Consider the following 7,188-nt stretch of genomic DNA (forward strand, 5'->3'; position numbering starts at 1 on the left):
ACGCGTCGGACTCAGACGCCATTCTTGCAACGACGGCGAAGAAAGATTAATGTGACTGTGCTGGTGGCTTGGCATTGTCACCAGACCAGACTCGCCATCTGCTGCTGTTGCTGGCCATGCATGAAAGGATTTCATTTCATTGGTGATTAACAGCATCCAACTCCAAATCTCCAAGGTCGTTTGAGGCCAGATGATTATTTACAAAATTAGCAGGAGCGCAGGCCAATCCTTGTACGATGGCATCAAACATTATTTGTGGTCTTCCTCAGTGGCGGATGTAGAACAAGATTTAAGGGGGGCTGGTGTCTTCTTCTTCCTCTCTCTCTCCATTTTTCTTCTTTCCTCCACCTCTTCTTCTCCATCACCCTCCCCATATTTCCATTGATGCACCAGCTGTAGGGGGGCTGGAGCCCCCTAGCCCCCCCTTTAGATCCGCCCCTGGTCTTACTAGCCCTGCATACTATTTGGTGCTAGTCAGGTCTAAAGAAATGGATGCTAAATTGCTAATTATCTTGGCAGATGGGTACCTGGGCCTGACAACAGTGTCGTGTTTGGTGAGTGGCAGCTTTAATAGTTCATCATCTGCTTGGGTTAAGTTAATGGCAGGCACCCACTCTGTGGACAATGAGCTCTCCAAGAGTTCCGATGAGAGGTTGCAAAGTCTTTGAGGCGCATCAATCTCACTAGCTGATCCAGCAGGAACAGGGTGTACTTGCTTGAGGCCTCGCAGGCTTGTAGTAATGCTAGATGTGACATGAAAGTTTGCAGGTAAGTGACGTGCAATGAGATCAATTGGACCGTGATCTGAAGGCAATGAGGTGAACATTCGGTGCTTGTGGGTGGGGTTCTTATCCAGGAGTATTTGAGGACCAAAGCATGGGAAAACAAGCTAACAATAGATGTCGATCTCCGGTTGGTCAGTCACCTAACATGAACGGGGCGAGTAGGGTTGCTCTTGGTTTGGTATACAGGACGTAGGAGCAGTTGGGTTTGTTGCTGGGCTACTTTCCTTCGTCGATGTAGCATGTACTGCTATGAGTCTAGTCTCTTGCAATGAATTTTGCCAAAAGAAATTCCTTCCAGATACTAGGCCTAAAATTAGGGGCCTATGCAAGTCTCTGGCTTCTTGTGGTCATTATCGTAGTATCGTGCCAAACGGTCATTTTAAAAATAACTTTCTGCAAGGAGCCAGAGCTATTTTTGTACCGTGAAACCAGAGCCATGAAAAAAATGACTTTTCCCGGCTACTCACAATCTAAACATAAATTATTACAAAACTACCGCTAGAGCCGTTTTTGCTAGACGTTTTCCAAAATAGTTCCAGCTCTACCAAAAAAACTGCTCCATAAGAGAATTTGAAACCGGAGGGAGGATTCGGAGCCCTGCCCCTTGGAAGCTAATTGCACTATGGATTATTGATGCCTAGAAGCCCGCCTTTACACATTTAATGAAGCAAAACTTTAGTCGAAGTCATATTTGCCTCCTCTAATTAGAAAATTAGTTTTTTGGCCTTCTTCAAAATTTGAAACCATTCAAAATTTCTCCCTAGACGATTTTAGCCGACATGGCGCGCGCCAGGATAGCCATCCTATATGTGGTGCCACGTCAAGTCACGAGGGAAGTAAATCGAATATGAGGTGGTTATGACATATGTGTTGTCACCAAAGTCAATTGAACTCTACATGGTTGGAACCAACATAGATTGATTATATAGATAATGTGAGCATCTACTAAGAACCTCCTTCCGTCCTGAAATATAAGATATCTTACGAATTTTAGGATAGATTATGACGTAAAACAAATATCGCATGTAACCCTCCATTAAGTGTAGAGATCTTGTTCTTATCACATTTTCAACCTAGAGATAGACACTGATGGTAGGTACATATGTGATTAGTGTTTTAGGAGAGTTAATTCACCTAGAATACCTTATGATTGAGATAATTTTAAATGCTTCAATACCTTATATTTGAGGACGGAGGGAGTAAACATTAAAAGGAGACATCATAATATAGAGCATATGTAAAGAATTTTTTTGAGCTACAACATTTATTTAAAGAATTTTGTAAGATTAAATATATCTGACTTTAGGATTTATAATTGCATACTCCATCCGTCCCCAAATAAATTAATTCATAGAATCCGTGCAAGTCAAACTATCCTAAGTTTGACTAGAAAGAGTAACAACATCTATGATATAAAATGAACATATTATGAAAATATATTCTATGGTATATCTAATGATACTAATTTGATGTCATAAATCTTGACGGGTTTTCTAGAAATTTGGTCAAAGTTTGAAAAGTTTGACTTAAGACTACTATAGGAATCTATTTATTTAGGAATAGATGCAGTATTTTTTACAAAAGAAAATTGTCTATGTTTTTTGAAAAAATATTTTGTATTTTTTTTTAATAAAGTCTAATTGATCTTCTAGACTATCAACGTAGTCCAATTTACCACCTCGTGGCTAATGTAGTGCAACAACTAACGTGGCACAACATTAGCCAAAACCGTTTCAAAACTTTAGGGAGGCAAATCAGAATTTGACAAAAATTGAGTGAGATTAAATAGACTTTTTCTGTCAGTTGTTTGACCGTGTAACTCCTTATAAGAATGTCCAATACATGAAGCTTTCATATGTGTGCCTACCCCCGAGTGACAAAATGTTGTCACATAATTGAGCACCGTTGTGAAAGTTTTCATACAATCGCCGACTGCCGAGTGACACATCATTAAGCATCGTTATGAAAGTAACAATGCATCAACTCCCTTTTGTGACTTAGTTGTTCAGTTATGCATATACTTTTCCTTTCACCATATGTATGCATACAAAACCAAAAGTAAACTCTGAAGAGAACCTTGTATCCAAAACATGGGCTTATTAAAAGGGCAACGTACATATTAAAAGCTGACCAATACCTTAGCAGTCTAATCAGATGTAAGTAAACCCTGCGAATCAATATGTGAGGCAATGATGACCCTCTTATGCAGCCTCTTTACCATAAATAAGCCGCATCTATTGTATTGCCAAATGACTCTAAAAAGAGTCAACATATGTTACAAACTACCCCAGAGAAACCATTTCTCAAACATCAACAAGTTGGGGTAGTCCACAAAATGCCTTTTATTCCCAAGAAAGTTGGGGTAGGCCACAACAATGCCTTTTATTCCCAAATCAAGTTGGTCCAGGCTAAAATTCTGTAGCTCCCAAGGCCGGAACCCATGACCTGAATGTCATCTCTGCTCGGCCTTGCAGCGTTAACCAGTAGGCTGTGGCTTCATTTGTAAACCATCTCTCACACACCATGTATTGCATTTCAAGGCACCCACCATACTGAATGAGCTTGATGCTTATTTGATACCCCAACTATGAAAATAGGTTCCACATCATGTAGTCCTAAGCCACATGTAATACCCTCTGCCAACAACTAGCCAAAAGGGAGTCCAACTTTCATGACCTTAGCCTTTTAATGTCCCTTTCACCACGATCGTAGTTCCATTTCCGGTCTAGGAGCGGTGCCCTTGCCTGTCGGTGGACAGCTCGCCCTCCTCTGTATTTTCAATCATGCGAGCAGCCTTTAGTGAATCCTCCCTGTGTGCAGGATGGGGCCAGCTTTGCCTTCTCTCCTGCTTGATCTTCTCACCTTCAGCAGCCAACTCCACACCATGTTCCAGCTCCCTCTCGATCAGATCATCATCATCCATGATGTCAACCTTTCTAGGAACATCACCTTTAGATTTCCTCCGCTTCTCCAGGGCTGCTTTCACTTTATCCTTGTCTATCTTCCTCATTGCGTCCATCATTGAGGATGATATTTTGGGGCCATCGTTGCTATTGACAATGCTATCCCTTGCTTCATTCCGAGGTGTCCTCTGGTTTGGGTGTTGCTTCTCAGGATGAGCATGGTCATAGCCATGGTGGCCTAGCACGTTTTCATGGCTCAATTGTCTGGATGCTTGAGGTTCATGGGCAGTAGGAGCTTTTCCAGCAGTACGTTGATTAGAAACACTAGCAGGGCTCCTGTCAGTATCCTTGCAGCGGCGGATCCAGGAAATATTTCAGGGGGGGCTGAACAACACTGCTGCTCGATCTTAAGTCTCAGCCCCCCTACACTATACAACTTTGCCTAAAAATTCATAGAGGCTCCACAAGAGGTTCCACTATTCCGATATGGGTAGGGGGGCTTGAGCCCCCCGCCCCACCGTTGGATCCGCCCCTGTTTCCTTGCAATGGTGGTGGCTCAACAATATTTTGCTTGTAGAGCTTCAAAATTTGGTTGCTAATCTCTGAAAAAATAAATACCATAAATACATAGTGTCAGCGTGTCTTCTTGACATCATGAGCATCAAAAGTAACATTAGAAGAATCAAAAGGAAACGAAAATAGCATAAATGAGATATATTGAAGAAAAATAAAGAACCAAAAGAGGCATCGATGGTAGAAACTAGCTATAATAAATCTGAACAAGTGACAAGGTCTAACAAGACAGTTGTACTAAAAAAAATTGCTAGCAACATTATATCTGGTTCGATACTAGTAGTAGCCATGCAATCCATGTGCATTCCATTATATGATAAAAAAGTCAAGAGATCCCCATGTGGTACATGCTTCAACCTAACCTAGCTCCACAATCATTTTGAGCACCATATTTGGGTGTCAATCTATGAGATCTCAAGATAGCTAACAAGCAGCAGCAACAGCTGTAACTAAAGGTGTTGCATAATATAAGCCCTCATGAAAAATGAATACCATCTTAGTGCAGTGCAGGTATGCCCTACTGAATTTCCATTCCGAGACTAACCTTCCAAGTGCCGTGGGGTAACATCAAACCCTTGCCACCAGACCTTCTCACCACCTGATGGAAGCTTGATTTTGAGAAATTTCGCAGCCATGAATATTGCACCGGCCGCAATTTGGTGGGGCTTAAATTGTAGACAAAGTGAAGTACGGAGCCTGTACACCCCTTTTAAGGCGTCGTAAATAGGTATATTTGAGGATTACTCTTTGTAACAAGAAGAGTAATTTTAGCATACCCATCATTGACAAAGTTCCAGGCAACTTGAGCAAGTGCACTTTGAGCAACCTTGAATCTACCTATTGCTTCGACCAAGGGCTTGTAACGATGGTCGATGTTCAATTCAAAACCAAGTGTTAGAACAACACGTTCCCCAAGTAAAATAAGTTCCTTCTGTTGTTCATACACTTCCTGAACAAAACAAAGCACAGGCAACCACAGTTACCATCTATGACAAAGTAATTAAGAAATGAAGTTGCATTAAACAGATTGGTCCCATCTTATTGAAAAAACATCATGATTGGTGAGTAGTGGCTTAAGAGGAACTGTTCACTGGTAAAAACTGCCGGCTGAAAAAAAATAAGATTACTGATTACCCAAAACTAAATACTCAAGATGAATCATCACAATCAATTCAACTATCTCACCTTCTGCCTAATTCGCTGAAACGCAGCAGGATCTTTTTTGTTGATGATCTCATAGGAAAGGAGTACGACATCCCTTAGAGGTCTGACGGTTTCTTCAACTTTTCCCGCCAAGAACATACAAACTGTTGCAATTGTCTGCATGATATAACAAAGCATACATATTGTAAGTTTAAATTAACAATTGATGGGAAAACATTATCCCTAGCAAGAAGCAAGCACTGTGGCATGAGATTGTACACTACAAAATATAAAAGGATTACTGTCAAACAACTGAATTTTGTTATGCATATGAGGAAACAACTTAGCCCTTGTTTAGTTACCCCAAAATCCAAACTTTGGCACTATGCAAAAAGAAGATTCCCCGTCACATTAAACTTGCGGTACATGCATGGAGTACTAAATGTTGACGAAATCAAAAACTAATTGCACAGTTTGGTTATACTTTGCGAGACGAATCTTTTGAGCCTAATTAATCAATGTTTGGACAATAATTCATAAATACAAACAAAATGCTACAGTGGGGAATCTTTTACTGTACAAAGTTTGCACCTCCAAAGTTGGTGCAACTAAACGCGCCCTTACAACACATGAAAAAGAAACAGGTGCCAGTGCGTTACAACAAATCTTAAATAGGTGAATATCCTAAAAATGATACTACTGTGTGCTGGTAATCTATCCTCCACAGGGTATCATGCAATACGCATATGCACAAAGAGAACAAAAGGGCGTACCCAGTGCAGAGAGCTCCCCCTCTGTGCGGGGTCTGGGGAAGAGTGTCAGTGGCAAGCCTTTCCCTCGCCTGTGCAATGCGAGAAGACCACGACTCGAACCTGGGACCTTCTGGTCACATGCGGTAAGACTCTACCGCTTGTACCAGGCCCGCCCATAGAAAATCTGCAAAGGTTTAAGTTGTAACCTATACCACCATCACAACTACCAACACCTGTCTTTTATACTAGCAAGTAAAGAATAAAAGGTATGACCTACATGTGGGGAAAAAACATTGCATCTTCAAAAAACAGGGGTAACAGAAAAAGAACACAACGATAACTTACCACATGCTATGGTAGCACAAACTACCATGTAAACAAAGTGATTGACAGGTGAAGCACAATTATTTGAATGATAATTGCTGAGTATCACTTCACAAATAATACCAAAACGCGATGAAATAAAATGTTCCACAAAAGGTCATGTCATTTTCAGTACGACTTACCTGCCTGTCATTTTTTGCATGAGGTTGGCGAAGGAAAAAACGATGACAGAACACTATAGCTGTAGCAATCGTAACTTGAGGCCTAAATTAAAAAAATGTTTTCAGAAGGGAAAAGTTACATATATAAAGGTACCAATTAGAACAAGAGAGCATATAATCTAAAGAATTCATAAACTACAGCAAACAGGGCAGATGCTACATGATTAAATAAACTTCTGTGCTCCCTCACTAGGGAATACAAGTAATGGTAAAACGTTTGTGGTAGAATGCAAACTTACACTTGAAGCCTCATCCGAAAGTCCTGCAGAAAAGTGCAGTATGCCTTGCGAAAATAAGACTCCTTCAGATCAATGCCATCTTTCCTTGAAACGGAGTTTTCTTCTATTTCTTTTCTACTAAAATACCATAAATTACCAAGTTTGCCACCTTCCGCATGTCTTCCATAAGGGATTCTATATGGGCTATTTTCTACAATTCCATGATGTGAAGAGTCACTTGTCTGGAAGTCTTCTTTGTCCGGTTTCAT

The 7,188-nt window shown here is 40.7% G+C and overlaps 1 pseudogene; it reads right to left on the bottom strand.

Moving 5' to 3' along the window:
* Positions 1 to 3,454: 3,454 nt before the first annotated feature.
* Positions 3,455 to 7,188, bottom strand: LOC136523679 (cyclin-T1-3-like; annotated as a pseudogene).

This window comes from Miscanthus floridulus, chromosome 18 (assembly GCF_019320115.1).
Source record: "Miscanthus floridulus cultivar M001 chromosome 18, ASM1932011v1, whole genome shotgun sequence".
NCBI lineage: Eukaryota > Viridiplantae > Streptophyta > Magnoliopsida > Poales > Poaceae > Miscanthus > Miscanthus floridulus.